The sequence below is a fragment of the Dasypus novemcinctus genome (assembly GCF_030445035.2).
Source record: "Dasypus novemcinctus isolate mDasNov1 chromosome 8 unlocalized genomic scaffold, mDasNov1.1.hap2 SUPER_8_unloc_1, whole genome shotgun sequence".
Taxonomy (NCBI): Eukaryota; Metazoa; Chordata; class Mammalia; order Cingulata; family Dasypodidae; genus Dasypus; species Dasypus novemcinctus.
Window position 1 is genome coordinate 79,571 of NW_026688123.1, and position 16,359 is coordinate 95,929.

The 16,359-nt window shown below is 40.3% G+C and overlaps 1 long non-coding RNA gene across 1 annotated transcript; it reads right to left on the reverse strand.

Annotated features, from left to right (window-relative positions):
• Positions 1-5,642: 5,642 nt before the first annotated feature.
• LOC131277335 (uncharacterized) lies at positions 5,643-6,343 on the reverse strand. The gene is made up of 3 exons (XR_009184524.1): positions 6,315-6,343; positions 5,812-5,921; positions 5,643-5,722 (listed from the first exon to the last, which is right to left on the reverse strand). It is a non-coding gene; the product is annotated as an uncharacterized lncRNA (long non-coding RNA).
• Between the last annotated feature and the right edge of the window lie 10,016 nt (positions 6,344-16,359).

Here is a 16,359-nt window from a genome sequence, read left to right on the forward strand (position 1 = left end):
GAGACCTTTACTTCCTTCTGAGAACCCAAGACTGCACCCAGTGTGAATGAAAGTCCCCCAAAGGAGAGATACTGATGTGGGCTATGGGTGGGAGGCTCTTTGTCTCTTCAGAGATAACCTTAAACTATCTGTGACTTGTGGGTGTGGGATGATAAAAGGTTGCAGTCCTGCCCTTGGTGAGCAGGAAACAGTTTAACAATGCAAGGTCTATAAACTTTAAGTATTCAGGGGAAATGCAAACCAAATATGCTAAAAGCTTATCGAATGCCTGAGGTCCATGCTAAAAGCTTACCTAAGATGTGGAAATATATGCTAATTCAAGCCTATTGAGAGCTGAAACAAAGGGACCATTTGGCATTTCCTCTCTGTATAAAAGGGACTAAAAAATCTTGTTCGGGGCTCGGGATTGAAACGGAAAGTTCCCGAGTCCAGCCAGCTGTCAATAAACCATTTTTCCTTCTCAAAATCATTCCTGAGTCCTGGCCTCTCTATACACAAATAATTGAACCTCTCAAATTCTACAACAATACAGCTCTATACTCAGAGATATTCCACATTCTTGCCTCTGAGTCCCCATTAAACTTACAGGAAGATAGTGGCCCTCCATTAACAAGGAGAATTATAACCCAAATTTCTGTGAACCCCAATGTCCCTGAGGATCCTGCAAATTCTTAAGTCAACCAGATCTCAAGGAAAGACCACCTGATGTTATATAAATTAACCTATCCCAATCTCACAAAGGAGAAAGATGATTGTTTTGACTCTTCAAGACAGTAATTGATGCCATTTAAATTTGACAATCAGTTTTTCCAGTTCTGCAAAAAGAATAATGCTGCTGGGATTTTTAAAACTATTATATTGATCTGTAGTTTCCTGTAGGTAGTATTGATATTAGAACATTACTGAGTCTTACTATCCTTGAACAAATGATGTCTTACCATATGTCTAGGACTTCAGTTTAATGCAGGTATGTTTGCTAGTGTTCAAGTGTTTCACCCTTTCATTAAATTCATTAGGTATTCAATTTGTTAGTGGATAATTAAATGGACTTCTAAAAAATCCTTTGCTGTATTATAAAACCTTTTTTGTGTATCTTATACATGACAAGTTTGCTTTATTGTAAAATTATTGTAAAATTAGTATTGTGGATTCTTTGGAATTTGTTTTTATAAGATTATGTCATCTGTATGTAAGGATAGCTTTCCTTCTTCCATTCCAATCTGAATGACTTTATTTCTTTTTCTTACCCAACTGCTCTGGCTAGACTTCATAGGCAAGATTTTCAGGATTTCACTATTGAGTATTATGTTAGCAGTGAGTTTTGTAGATGCAGGTATATGAACAGAGTAGAGTGACTTCCACAAATGTCCCTCTGCTTAGTAAGCAGTAGAAAGTCCCCAGGTGATAGCATCCTGTGAGTGCATTTATGAAATCCTGGAATGTGAGTTAATTGTAGCATACCTACAATTTTATGGTTTTGAAGAACTGAATTCTTTCTAATGTCCACGTGTTCAAGTTTTAATAATCCACTCATGATAAAATATGCCTGAAACATTTTGATGTGTTCTTAAGTTTTAAAATTCAGTAAAGCATATCAAATGAATTTATTCTTTCTAGAGGTTATTAAGAAAACAGTACTATTAATGGATCAAGGACAAGTATTAAAGACAATCCTTGGGGGCCATGGGAATACCAAGATTCCTTCAGGGATGTTGGTGTATGTGCCTGATGATAGGTTTAAAGCCATATGGTGGTGATATTGTAGTCCATATAAATGACACTGAACCCATGTGATTGTGAATCAAAATAATAGAAATTTTTTAAAAATTGCTGATATGAACTGCCATTGCTAACACCAAATATGTATGAAAATAGATTGATTTAAAATGAAATAAAAAGGAAGTTAACTCTGAAGTCAACTCAGATATAAGTGTAAAAACAAAGAAATTTACATATATAAGAAATATAAGAAACTAAAACCTAATGAGTATAGGAATAATATGTATATAAATATTCAAAAATAAGTTAATTCAGTAATGAAATACAATGTAAGTCATATATTTGAAAATAACAGATAATTGGTTTTAAAAATACATAACCATTTATGGAGAGTGACTTGATTTTGGCAAAGTGGTAATTCATGTTTCACTTGCTAAAAGGAATATTCAGTAGTCACATGGAGGAAAAAAATACACAATGATGGGTGCAATAGAGGTAATGAGAGTGACAATGCATTTTTAGGAGTGCTAAAAGTACAGAATCCAGAAATATCAGGAAGAAAGCTTCCATGCTTTAAAAAAAATTTCATAATACATCTAGACACAGAAACAGTTCTGTGTTGTTGGAAAAGGTATTTTGAATCTCACTTCTGTCTATAATTTTTTAAAATCATGTGAAAATCAAAAGAAAAAATTCATGTTATTTTCAAATAATATAGTGAGAAAAGAAGTACAGAATAACCCCAAATGAATGAAAGCTCTTTATCATGATTTATATTATGTACTGAAATATACTTTCTCTAAAGAAGATATGAGGCACTAAGAAAATGAAACAATATTTGAGAAGACATTATAAATTATTTATAAAACAAAAAATGAATGGGGAGAAATTAGGCAGTAAGAAAATTGGAAAAATATGAGTTAAAACTTGAAATGTAATATATATGAAATAGGGTGACAACGCTTAAGTAGAAAGAGAAGGTAATAAGTGGAAAGTGCTGAAAAGATATTGAGTGTAGAATGTTAAAGATTTGAAAGAGAAGTCAACAGGTGAGTGTGATGGTTATGTTAATATGTCAACTTGGCCAGAACGTGTGCCCACTTTTTTGGTTAAGCAAGCACTGGGCTAATTGTAATATAAGGGCATTTGTGGACTTAAGTCATCAGTGAGTTTACTGCATAGATGGCTGATTATGTCTACAGTCAACCAGGGAGATTGCCTTCAGCAATGTGTGATGCTTTATGCAATCCACTGAATGCCTTAAAAAGGGGAAGTGATTCAGCATTGAGAGAAAATTTCCCAGCTCCTCTTTGGACAGCCAGCGTCTCCTGGGAACTTCGTGGGACTTTCATCAGAGCCCCTGGCTTTGCAGCCTGCCTACAGAATCTGGATTTGTGCATCCCCACTATACATGAGAGAATTTTATAAAATCTCATACTCTTTACAGATATCTCCTGTTGATTCTGTTTCCATAGAGAACCCTGAGTTAATACAATGAGGAATGGTATAGAATGTCTGAACCAGAAAACCAGTTGAAAGACTTGAAAGAAATACTAAAAATTACAATTCCTTTGTTTCGATATGAAATTCTTTGAAGCTGCATATCAAAAGTGCACACTGAGCACTGACTAAGAAAGGCTAAATGTAAGGCATATTTTAGGAAAATTACCCATTAAAGAAAATATAAAAATCCTTATACATGCATTATGCAAAGTAATTACTATTTCATCAACATTTTGGAGAACAATATTTTGTGCCAGATGCAAATGGGGCAGTATATTTGTGGAAAGAAATATTTGTGGTTTTATACCCAGCAACACAGAAATGTAATAAAAAAGGCATTGACCACTGGGTGGACTGGGAGAGAGTGTAAACTACAATTTAAATCATTATCATGTGGTGCAACAGTGCTCCAAAATGTATTCATAAAGTGCAGTGAATATCCCATGATGATGAAAGAGGTTGTTGATGTGGGAGGAGTGGGGTGAGGGGAGTGGCGGGTATATGGGGACCTCATATTTTTTTAATGTAACATTAAAGAAAATAGAGAAAAAACAGCAAAAAATTCATTGAAACTCAATTATCCTACTAGACAAAGATTAACATTTTGGCCAAGACCTCTTCCATGTTGAGTGAACAGAGTTCAGTAAATGAAATTATAGAAATTCATTGACAGGAGGATGGATGATACACACTCAATTTACCATTATTCAACTAACAATGAGGATTCTAGGAGTGAGAGTATGACCTTGGGAGCCATTATGGAGACCAAATATAATTCATATAGTGCTAACTTTGTTTAGGGTGCTTATCTATATATATACATGTATTAAAGATACAAATATTGTTTAATAAGTAAAATTAAATGTAACCTCTTTCTAAAACAACCTAATCTTTTGAAGTAAAACTAAACTGTCATTAAATTGACTCATTCTGAGTGGAGTAGAAGAGTGAGTACTGAGGCATCTCCAAACACTGTGAGATCTCCAGCTCCTCTTAGCCTCAAACTGAGGCCTCTAGTCAAGGTCTCTGCAGCTGTCAGTTGTAGGATCTGCAACACAAATACAGAATCTGGAATACCTGAGGTGGGTTGCAAGACCCACCTTCTGGACACCTCAGACCCTGGAGAAGTGACTTTAGGTCCCTGTACCCCTGGGAGCCAGATCTAGGAGGCATTGAATTCCTATTGCTGCTCTTTGCAGAGGGTGCTGTCTGTGACAAAGATTGTCTAGAAATTTCCAACAGAGTTCAGTCATGAAAGATTCACATTAAAAAAAACCTTCCTTTTCCTAATCAACAGTTTCATTCTTAATCAAACACAAAGCTTACCTGTCATTTTCCATTTTTAAAAAGTTGTACTGTGATACCAAAAACAAATTTTCTTACATTAATATATTCCAAAATGTAGATATTATAAAACACTCCTCATTATAGTATAATAGAGTTATTTTAATAATTACAATCTTTAATAAGGGGAAATGAGTAATGTGAAATCCTACTTGCTTCTCTCATCCCAAGTTAGCTCTGCAGGGAAATTTCCTTCAGGTTTTGTTTCTTTGACTTCTACATACATAGAGAAATCTTGAAGACCTGCATCTGTAGAAAAGGTGCATGAGCTAATCTGGTATCTGGGTAGAGAACTGCAGAGGCTGAGAACCCCATGTCTTGGGCAACTGAGAGTCAGGTCCCAGTGAGAACAAATGGCCACAGTAGCTACCCTTCTTGCTTAAGAGGGACCCCAGAGCATCACTGTTCTTGTTAGATCAAGTCAGGTCCAGCCATAAAGTCATGGTTTCACCCTCACCTCGACTCCTAGGGAAGTGAACTCATTTGTGAATAGGGCTGTTAGATCTTCTTGGTGTAAGTGATGCCAGTCTGCTACAGGGTGGCTTTAGTCCTTTATGCATGGAGTCCTGAAGAGAGCAAGTCTAGAGAAATTCATGAGCAGGAGCAGAGGGGGCAAATATAAAGAGATGATAGGTGATGGAGGGAGAAGTGGAGTTATGGATTGCTGGCAAACTGCCACCAGCTTGAGGGAAATCATGGCCATGCTCACACCTAGAGTTTACTTCTAACCTCTGAAACTTTTAGGCAGTCAATTCCTGCGTATACACCAACTAGTCAGTGGTATTGGGTAAAGCAGCCCTGGCAAACTAACAATCTAACTCAACCTTTTCCCTTGAGACCTGACTAGGTGGCACTCAATGACACTCCACTTTATCCACCACACTCAATAATAGAGAGGGGAAGAGCTGGTGGACTTTAAGGGGATTGGGAGGGCAAACTCTGTTCTTAAACTGGGCTAGAGCTCTCTCCTCTTAACTAAGGAGCCATAGCTGAGCAAATTAGGACTTTTGTGGAATGGGTTTCTAGTCCCTGGGGTGAGGGTCTCAGGGCATCCTTCACCTGCCTGCACTTATGTTCACCATCCAATTCTCACCTCTATCTCCATGCTCCCACACTTGCAGTCTCTTCAGTAAGCTCCTCAAGAAGGCTGGATTTCCTGAAGTGTCAAGAGAAAGTAAAGAATCAGTGGAGTGTTAGTTGACCTGTTTCCCTTCTCCTCCTCATTCTACCCACACCACACTCAACATTTCCTCTTCTTGTTCTTCTCTTTCTACATCTTGGATGCCATCTGTGCTTTCCAGGAACAGACAATTGACATAAAGAGACTCCTTCTCCTCCTCAAAGAGTGTAGACAGCTGCAGGGAGGAGAGCAGACTTGCATTTCCAGAGCTGCATGTGCAGCATCACTACCGTGAGGGGATAGCCCAGCCCAGAACCAACTTCACAGAGTCCCCTTCCTCATGATGGAGATCCAGGCTTCTGATCCCAGCACAGCTACTTGTTTGGCTCATCTGGATTCCATGAGTTGATTCATGGTGCAGAGTAGGTTGAAAAATCAGTGTAATGTAGAAATATAGAAGGTAGGAAGTTGAAGACATGTGTTAAAAACATTGTCATTGGTATGAACTCATCTTCCTGGAAGAGACCTTCAAGATAATTATATAAAGAATGGATAAAGGAAGAGCTACAAAGAAATGCTTACAGATAAGAAACAGATTTTAAAAATAGGGAGAAAGGAAATAAATTACATGCAAGTTGCCATTCTCTATGTCTGAATCTTCTTCATCTGTGAAAAATGCTTCTGAATGCACCAATGCTGTAATGGTGATGGGGTGGCCTTGCAAAAGGAAAGGAGAAAGTTCAGGTTGAAAGGGGAGCTCAAGCCCCTATTGTTGATGTCATAACATGACCTGCACCTAGGATACAATTCTGTCCTCATCTCATCCTGATTTTGAGCTTCAATTGCTTCTCTTCTGCCTTGTGGGGTTTGCCTAAGATATAGGGTCTGTGTTCTAGACCTCACATGCTCTAATTTTAGGGAGAAATGCTCATATCTTCCTTGAGCACTAAGAAAGCAATCAGTGTCTCCTTGTCTTTCTAAGCATGCTCTTGCTTTCCTCCCCATTTTCCTGGCTCAGAACCTCCCTGCCTCTCTTCTCTCTCCTAATTAGTGCTTATTTGCTTTCTTATTTCCATTCGTGTTGTTGTTCCATAGGATAACATGGAGGAATGATCAAGTGTATATTGTTGTCCTCTCCAGTCAATAAATTGTTCACTTACCAATTCACCCATCTCCAGGGGCAACTCTCTGCAACCTGGAGTTGAATCAGATCCTGGGGAAGAGAGCTACCACCCACCTCACAAACCAAGTGGCTGTCAAGTGCCTGGGATGACCTTAGGAATTGGGCAGACCTTTGTCCTCTCAATGCCCCCATAGGTTTCCTAACCCTTTTGGGTGGATGAACACAAGATTAGAGGTAACTTGCCCACATTCCCTTGTCCTGCAATTGACATAATAGGGTTTATGCAGGATGCATGGCCAATTAAAGACGTGACTTCATCAAGCCTCTCTAGGACTGGGTACCTTGGGTGCTTTGACAAGCCTGGGGAAAGGTATAGGGAGGGACACACATGTTGTGTGAAGGACATAGCAGAGATGCCCGGCAGCAGCACTGGTTTAGGGAGGAGCAGGGAAGCTGTGGTCCTGCTGTCCAGAGATTTTCTCTTGGGCCTGCTCAATTCCAGGACTCCAGCTGAGTAGGACTTGGAGAGCCAGTGTGTGAAGCCATCCAGCAGCCCATTCACAGAAGTCCTACAAAAACCTGCTAGGGTTTTTTAGCACTGAAGGGGCAGCTGGAATCAAGCCTTTCTCGAATGTGATGAAATGTAGGTTTAATTCCTAATCCAGCATTTTGGATTTGGCACCAGGTATAACTACTGATCTGGAATCCTCTCCATTAGATCCTTCCTTGAGAATTGTTACCTACCTGGATTGTCATCATCTTTGCTTCTGGTGGAGATGTACCTCTGATCCACAAGTTAGTCTTTTAGGAACACAAGCATCCATAGGAACATTATTAAAATAAGGCCTCCACCCTCTGTTCTATACCTGAGGCTGTGCTGGCTACCATAGGAATCCCAGCTCCCTAGCCTGGGTCCTGAGACATTCCCTGTGCTCTCTGGAGTCCCAGGCCTCCAACGAGATGTTGCAAGCAGTTTGCAAATGTGGAAGAAGAGGTGAAGGAATCAGCCCTCAACTTCTCACTGCCTCATTTAGCTCAAAAGTTACAGCATTATTCTCAAATCTTATCACCCTGAAATGTTGACTGGACACACACACTAAGGTGAGTACAAAGAATGGACCTAGTGCTAGACTCTGGGTAGCTGTCCTGGAGATCATTTTACAAGGGTGAATGTGTTCTCTCTATTGTCCATATCATAACTACTAGCACAAATGGATACTGGGCTTTTGAAAATTTGCAAAAATTGCAATCTGCTATACATGCACTGACCCTGTGGGGCTCAGGACCAGGAATTAAAATAGGAAATGTTGACAAATTCATACTAGAACTTTAGAGACCCTGCCAGGCAGAAGAGGCATGAAGAAAGTGTGTGGTTTAGGAATCCAAGCCTCTAATATCTCCAGTGCCTGGGTCTGTTTTCACCAAATGTGCAGCTCTGAATACTTTGTACACCTTCTCAAGTCTTCCCTGTCTCATATGTTAATGAATGGCCACATATGTCTGTTTTCATTTCATCATGTGCCACTCTGGTGCACACAGACTAATGCCAAAGAAAGAGAACACAGCTTCTCAGGAAACATAGTTGTTGTCTTACCTGGAATAGCCGCAGCTTTCACCACACTTCCTACCAGGAGGCTGTAATCAGGGACTTCTTGAGACTAAACTAGCATGGAAGACCCTTTTTTTTTTTTTACTATATGGATTTTTTTCCTCAGCTAGTGAGATTTCAGAATACTTACCATTGCTTTCTGTATGGGCTGGTTGCAATTACAAAGAAAATATTGGAGGGACAGATGCTGGACATTATATATCCTGGCATAACCCACTGAATGTACTGGGGGAGAGTGTAAACTACAGTGTGAACTATAATCCATGTGGTGCAGCAGTGTTCCAAGATGTATTCACCAAATGCAATGGATGTGCTGCAGTGATGAAGGAAGTTGTTGACCTTGGAGGAGGGTGTGTGTGTGGGGTATGTGGGAACCTCTTATATTTTTTAATGTAACATTTTTTGTGGTCTGTGTCTACAAAAAGTACAATAAAAATAAATGCTCATTAAAAAAAAGAAAGCACTGTAAGGATCAGAACTCACTGTATAGTGATATCAGAAGCTTATGTCCACTTGGTGACTTTAGAATACAGGATGGGAAAGAACTCAAGGAAAGGAGACACATCAGGAAAAGAAAGAAGCTTGTCCTGGATGATGTATCTCTCAAGTCCATTTTGATTACTAAGTCCAAAATTTTTAACCCAAGTAGAATATATTTTTCTACCATATAGTTAATAACTTGATGCTGCCTTTTGTGATTTTACCCTTGACATAGTGATTAGCTAAGAGATGCCCACTGATCACTGACCCACTAGACATTTGTACTTCCCACCTCTAGTGCACAGGATCAAATTTTCATGTCTGAATTAGATGGGAAAAGGAAGAAATGAAGAATGGCTCAGTTCTAACTCAGATGAAGAAAGTTGACCTCACCTTGGAGTAAATGGTGCATGCTCTCTGCCCTGGCACTTAGAAACTATTCCAGCTGGCCTTCAGGAGGATCTTGGAGGACACGGAGTCACAGTCAGTACCTTGGGTTTGTTCCTCCTGGATTGGATGAGGCCGTATTTGGAGCAGGGATTAGGGTCTATGAGGCAGGTAATCAGCAAGCACAAGTGAGCTGCTGAGGAGAGGAAGAACCACACCATGGAGGGGCAGCAATAGCAAGGGAAGCTGTCACTGGTGTTTAGCAGGAAATAACCTTGCAAAGGGACTAAAATGCAGCAGTTTGTTCAATGAGAGATTCTTACCACTCCTCCTGCCCCTTTTGAAGCCCAGTGTTATAGTTTGACCATTGACTGTGCAAATATATGTAAAGTATGCAATTGTGGTGGAGCATGAGCAAAATCCCAAACCACCTAATGGGAATACAGCTGCTTCCAAGTACTGTAGTACATGGCCATTTGTCTTCACCTTAAACAGAAGCACATTCCTATTTCTTATGTCCCCGTGGAAGCTGAAAGCAGGCTTCTCTCCGTAAAGTAAGCATGAAAAACCTTGTGGTTAAATTATCTAGATTTTTTTTCTTAACGTGTAACCAATACCAAAATCCATACCATTTTCACTTACTCCTGAAGCCACCTACAATTAGAGAAATGAAAACACTGAGGATTGGACCATGCTGTTTATGTTTGCACAAATATTTTACTCTGTTGTTTCCTTTAGAAAAGCTGATGGTAAAAAGTGGTCCAGTGAAATGCCCGTAAAGTAACTGTAACAGATGTGTGGAAATGCACAGGATTTTCCTGTTTGATCCATCTCTCCTGTCTATTTAGGTTGGAAATAAAATCTTAATCCTATGAGGAAAAACTAGCCCTGTATCATACAGGTGATTCCTTGTGGTTCCTCTTGTGTCAGGGCTAAGTTAGTAACAGGCTCCAAATGAACACTCCCCCTGACCAAGGAAATTGTATACATCATGAATAATTACTTGGTCTGATTTTCATATCTTAATGAAAGCTAAAATTAGGAAGTTTATTTCAGTAAAAGAAAGGGTGACCTTACCTTTGAGTTAGATGGAACATCTTTGTCTGCCCTATCTCTAGGGGACTTCTCTAACAGACCGTTGGGGGTTGCTGGGAGGACACAGAGTAAGTATCTTTACATGGGGTGTTGTTCATGAATTATTCAGGCAGCTGCCATATCTTTGCAATGGGCAAGAAAATATGGAGCTGATGGCAATAAGCCTGGAATGATGTGTGGTAGCCCATGCTTTCTGGTGGAAGAAGGATTTTAAAGGAGGAGAGGAACAGGAAACAAATGAGAAACAAGAATGTTTGGCTATGTAGCTTAAGGCATCCAAGAGCAACATGATATATCCAACCCACAATTAGTATTAAATAGATGCTTTTCCCTCAGAGTCCTATCACTCTTCCTTCCTCTTTTGAATCAAAGCTAATTGTAGTGTCCTTTTGTACTTCACAAGATCATTTCAATCTCCACTACTACAAAATACTGCTACTAAAATACTCATTTGTTGTGTAGTATTTTTCTTTGTGTGTATTGGTGGACTGGATATAATTCTAGGTAAATTATTCTTTGTATTGAGTCACTGAGATGTGCCATAAGGATAGTCTTTATAGAGCTTGTCATTATACTGAAGCATTACCATTTAAAAGTAACATGTTCAACTTACATTTTTCCTTCATTCTTTCTTTTCATTACTGTATTTTTGTATTCACTGAGTGATGTGACTCTCCATGCTTACATGAACCAGCCCACTGTGGGACAGTTAATTTGGATTAACTGTACTGAGAGGTTGAGCATTGATTCTTTATCCCACCTATGCAGGAATGTGGCAATGAGAGTGATGAACATGAAGCTTATGACTAAGATGGAGTTTGATTACTTCCTGGTTACTGTTCCTCCAATGTGTACTCACAGAATGATCATTTGTATGGCTGTGGCAATGAAGTCATCAAGTAGATGAAAATATCTCCCCAATACCTGTCTACTTGGGCCATGCACTGAGCTGTGACCCAACATTGGCAGAGATTGGCAACTTGTTCTACTGATGCCTCACAAGTCTTGGAATTTACCAGAAACATTTTGGGCTTTCTCTTGCTTTTCAAACTAGTAACTAAAAGATTTGGTAAAATGCAACTAATGCAACCCTGGGTTATATGACCCCTGAGTATATCAAATATATAAGTGCAGTGTTTAAGAACTGTCTAGGGCACATGCATATATACAGATGATGTAAACTCCTTCATTGTCACTAATAAATCATGCCTGTGATGTAAGTGATAGTAGCTCACAATATTGGTATATTGTGATATACTATCACAATATTCGTATATATTGTGATAGGTAGCACTACCACAGATATTAGTGGTAGAATATTTGACTCTACCACTTAGGAATTTGAAGTCTTGGGTGATTAATCAACGCCCCTCAGAATCTTCATGTAAGGGATGGGGAGAGTGTACATCATTGCAAGAATGATTCTGGTGAGGATTTTACAGATTAATATATGCGAAATGTGCAGTGGTGATGGGATGATTTTTTAGAAAGTTTTCAATGACAATTGTCCTTTGTATGTTGGGCTTCTCTTAGGGAAACACACATTAATGCCCCACACACCTCCACAATTCCTGCACATAGGGTCAGTCATACAGTGCCCTAACCACAGTACACACAAGTCCATGCCACCTAAAGGGAATGCCTTTGCTTACTGGACAATAGAGAATGGCCATAGTCCTTATCATGAGAAATTCATGTCTAACCATACCACAATCTTCACTCCCACCAGTACCTGGAGCTGCCATGGCTCTACAGGCAAACTTATCTTACCCATATATTTCCTTAATCAGTATTCTAGATACCTACCAATCTGACTTGCTCCTGGGGCCATCTGCAATTAGAGAAAAGCCTATGAGGATCATATCATGTTTTGTCTGTTTGCAAAGGACTTTTGCTTGTTTGGCATCATTAGTAAATCAGATGTGAAAGAGTGGTCAGGCAAGACCTGATAAGCAATTATAGCAGACACTTCAGGAGAGGCATGAGTTTTTACTGAGACATGCATCTGTTAAATTCAGTTTTGATTGTGATTGCAAATTCTCAATCTAAGGTGAAAAAAGTTATAGTTCAGTAAAAGACTACTTTGTAAACTGCTGCCCCACTTTGTCGATGATCTCTTCAAAGTTGGATCAGTTAATAGAGGTTCTTACTTGATGCTTCCTACTCTAAGAAAATTGTGTTATGTCATGTAATATGTACATGATGAGGCATCCTCATCTGAAAGTGACTGAAAAGGAATGTTGTCATTTTAGATAAAGAATAGTAACCTCACCCTGGCTGTAGATGGGACCTCTTTATCATCTTGGTCCTTTGGAAGTGCCACCATCAGTTGTTGCTGGGGTGCTATGAGGACACAGAATAATGCCTCATATTTGTGGGTTGCTTATGAATTGCTAAAGAAATTTATGGCCTTGGACAAGATGCTAAATTTTGTAGAGATGGTAGTTTAACAAGCATGATGTTTGCTGCTGTGGGGCCTTCCATCATGAAAGAAAGATGACAGGGAAAGTAGGAGGAAAGAAGCAAAACTCAGTGTCCCCAGCTTTGTAGCTAATGGAAGCCTAAAGCAATTGGCCATACCCAGTGTACAAATGGCACAAAAATACATGCTGTGACCCAGTGGCTGAGTACTATCACACCTCCTCTCTATAGTGTATCTCACCTAAATTGCCAGTATCCTCTTGACAAATCCAACAAATTCAGCTCCTTGGATACACATGTACTGATGCTACATTTACCATTTGTTCCACAGGAATTTCCACTTGATTAAAAGCAACTCTTTTTTGGTGGTCTAGATTCCAGTCTACATTGTACATTCCATTGCATTTATCAGTATCATATTGTAATAAAGATAATCAATTGTAGAAGATTGATGATCTAAAATATTACCATTTAAATGTCACTGCTTATTAATCATATGGATTTTCTTCCAGTCTTTTTTTGCAACCCCCTTTGTTAATTCATTGAAATATTGTTTGTTCATTATTGGCCATCAACTCTGGGATGCTCATTATGGAGGGCTGCCTAGATTGAGTGCCAACACCCATAAAGACAGCTGTTTAAGAATGTTTCAAGAAGGGTTTTAGAAACCAGGTTGAGAATGATGATGTTCCTGAGTTCTTATTTTCAGTGACAGTATTGTGTTGACTCATGATTCGAGCATCTATGGTGTCATTTAGGATGATGTTATCAAATGCACTGTATTGTCTTCTCAATGCCTATCTGCTTTTTCTTAATATATATGTATTTTTAATCACCCCTTTGCAGCTTTTTTTTGCTTGCTCTCAGTTCTTCGTGTCCATTCACAGTGTGTTCTTCTGAGTCTGTATTTTTACTTATTTATTTCCCCCTCCCCCCCCCCGCTTTGTGGCTTGCTTGCTGTCTGCTCTGTGTCCATTTGCTGCATGCTCTTCTGTGTTTTTTTTTTGCTTGTCTCCCTTTTTGTTGTGTCACCTTGCTGACTTTGTGCTCCATGGTGCTTGTGGGCCTGGAGACCTTCTGCAGTGCTTGCGGGCCAGTGGCATTCCATGGCACCTGGGCCAGTAGCTCTCTGCAGCATGTGGCTGAGCCTGCCTTTACAAAGAGGCCCTGGGTTCATGCCGTATGGTAGACAGGAGCCCAACTGATTGAGCCACAGCCACTTCCTGCCTGTCTGCTTTTGGTGACTTGCTGAGCTGTGTCCTCAGCCCTCTTAGGATTGACCATGTTATCCTATGCATTGCCACACAACTCAGAATTTTGAGCTGCTCATTTGCATGTGGGAGTACTGTGTGCTTTGGGTACTAATAACTATGCCAAAGTCTGTAATATTCTGGACAGCTAGCTTCCCTAGGCCATGTGACCATGGAGGCTACTTTATAATGATGGGCAGTTTTGTTCTCTTTGTAGGCCCAGGTAATTTGGGTGTAGGTACATACACATGTGCTAGAACTCTCTTGCATGGTTTCTAGCAAGCATATGGTTGTGTGGTAAGTTCATGTCTGTAGGTCACAGTATTATGACACATGGCTGAGTTCACATTTATGACCTTCCCTTTAGCAGTGCAAGAGTGTGGGTTCACATCTGGACCTCACTTTTACATCTTTTTGCCATCATAGAAAGCAAACCCCAGCTCCAGCTGTGGTGAGGACAGAACAAGGTCATATACATAGAGCATGCTGTGGTGATGGGTTGTATTTGAGAAAACTGTCCCTGGTAATTGTCCAGTGTAAATGGCACCTAACATCTAGGGAGCTGCTTATGGTCACCCCTTTTGCTCAGAGGCAAACTAAAAATGACACCACAGAAACTAAAACTAGAGTACCTGCAAACCCCCTTGCATGCAAAACTTGCACAACTTAGAGAGATCACAGCCATTACCACAGAATGTAGTAACAAGGGCACATTTCCTCCATGGAAACCCTTCATCATACCCCTAATCCTCATCTCACCATGATGCTGTGATTAGCCTGAGTCTCTAGTTTGAAGCCCAAGTCTTTTATATTTGTTTTCTAATCAGACATTGGATGAGCCCAGAACACCTACTCTTTCACTTGCTCTGGAGTTCCCCTGCAATTGTTGAAAAGAAAACTATGAGGATACTATGATATTGAATAGGGTCTGTTCAGATGGTGATTTTATAAAAAACATATAGGAAGCACTAGTAAAGTCAAAGCCCCCATGAATAAGCCTGGCAACTAACTCTGGGAGTCAACCTTTTCCTGCAGTATGTGTTTCTCAAATCCATTTTGATGGCAATTAGCAAAGTCCTAATCTGATCAGGAATAATGGTGCTCAAGTATAAATCCACTACCATATGGTTTATGAAACAACACTGCCATTTTAGCACTTCCATTGTCTGAGATCTTTTGGTAGGTATCTCCCAACTATCCTTCCCCCAAAGAGTGGTTAATTGTGGGGAGCCACCCGCTGTGAAATCTATTTATGGCCTCAGACAACATGGGCGGATTTCACAACTACCTCAGCCCTGCCCCGCCATTTCCTTCTTCTTCTTCCTCCTTGTTTCTTTGTTCTCCCCTTCCCGCCACAACTCTGGTAACCACAGCAGCACGCATGTTCAAGGCATGAAATTCTGCAGACCTGCCATGAACTTTCAGCCAATTCCCTCCTTGGACGCCTGCCACCCACAAAACCAGCCTATCACCCATGGACACGTTTCCTTCCCTCAGTATATATTCCCATGTTCTACCCCCAATAAATGAGGCTTGATCAGAATCCTGTCTTGCCTCCATTCTTCTCATCCCCTGCCCCCACTTCTTCCCACAGGCCCCTGGAATCCACCCCCACCGGATCGGACAAGCAGCGCCCTACGTGGGTGGGGCTGGGAATGAAGTACTCGTGATAGGCTGACACAACACTGCATTCCCTGCAGTGAAAACCCCCCTTTTTTTGCATATCCAGTCACTGAAAGGCAAACCGAGGGGCAAAACAATGAGGCAGATAATGAGGCAGATGGTGAGGTGAAGATACTTTGTGTGCATTCCACTTTCCCCTTTAAATCTTTAAAAGAGCTTAAAACTGCCACTGCCACCTATGGGCCCACTGCTCTGTAACAGGCTCGGGAGATTATGAAGGCACTGTACAGCATATGAATTATAACCCTGGCCTATTTGCCCAAATTCAAACTGCAGCCCTTAGGGCCTGCAAAAGGTTGCTCACAAAAGAACACCCTGCTTCCTCCCTCACTAATATTAAGCAGGGGCCAGAGAAATCCTTTTCAGATTTTGTAGGCAGATTGTGCATGGCTGCAGAAAGACTGTTTGGTGATACCAATACAGAAACAGACTATGTAAAGCAAATTTCCTTTGAAAATGCGAATGCAGCTTGTCAGGCCACAGTTAGACCTTATAGAAAGAAGGAGGACTTGTCTGGTTACATCAGGCTTTGTTCTGAAATTGGCCCTGCCTACCAAAAAGGCCTTGCTATGGCCGCCACTTTAAAAGAGGTTTTACAGCCGCAGCAAATAAGAACTTGTTTTAA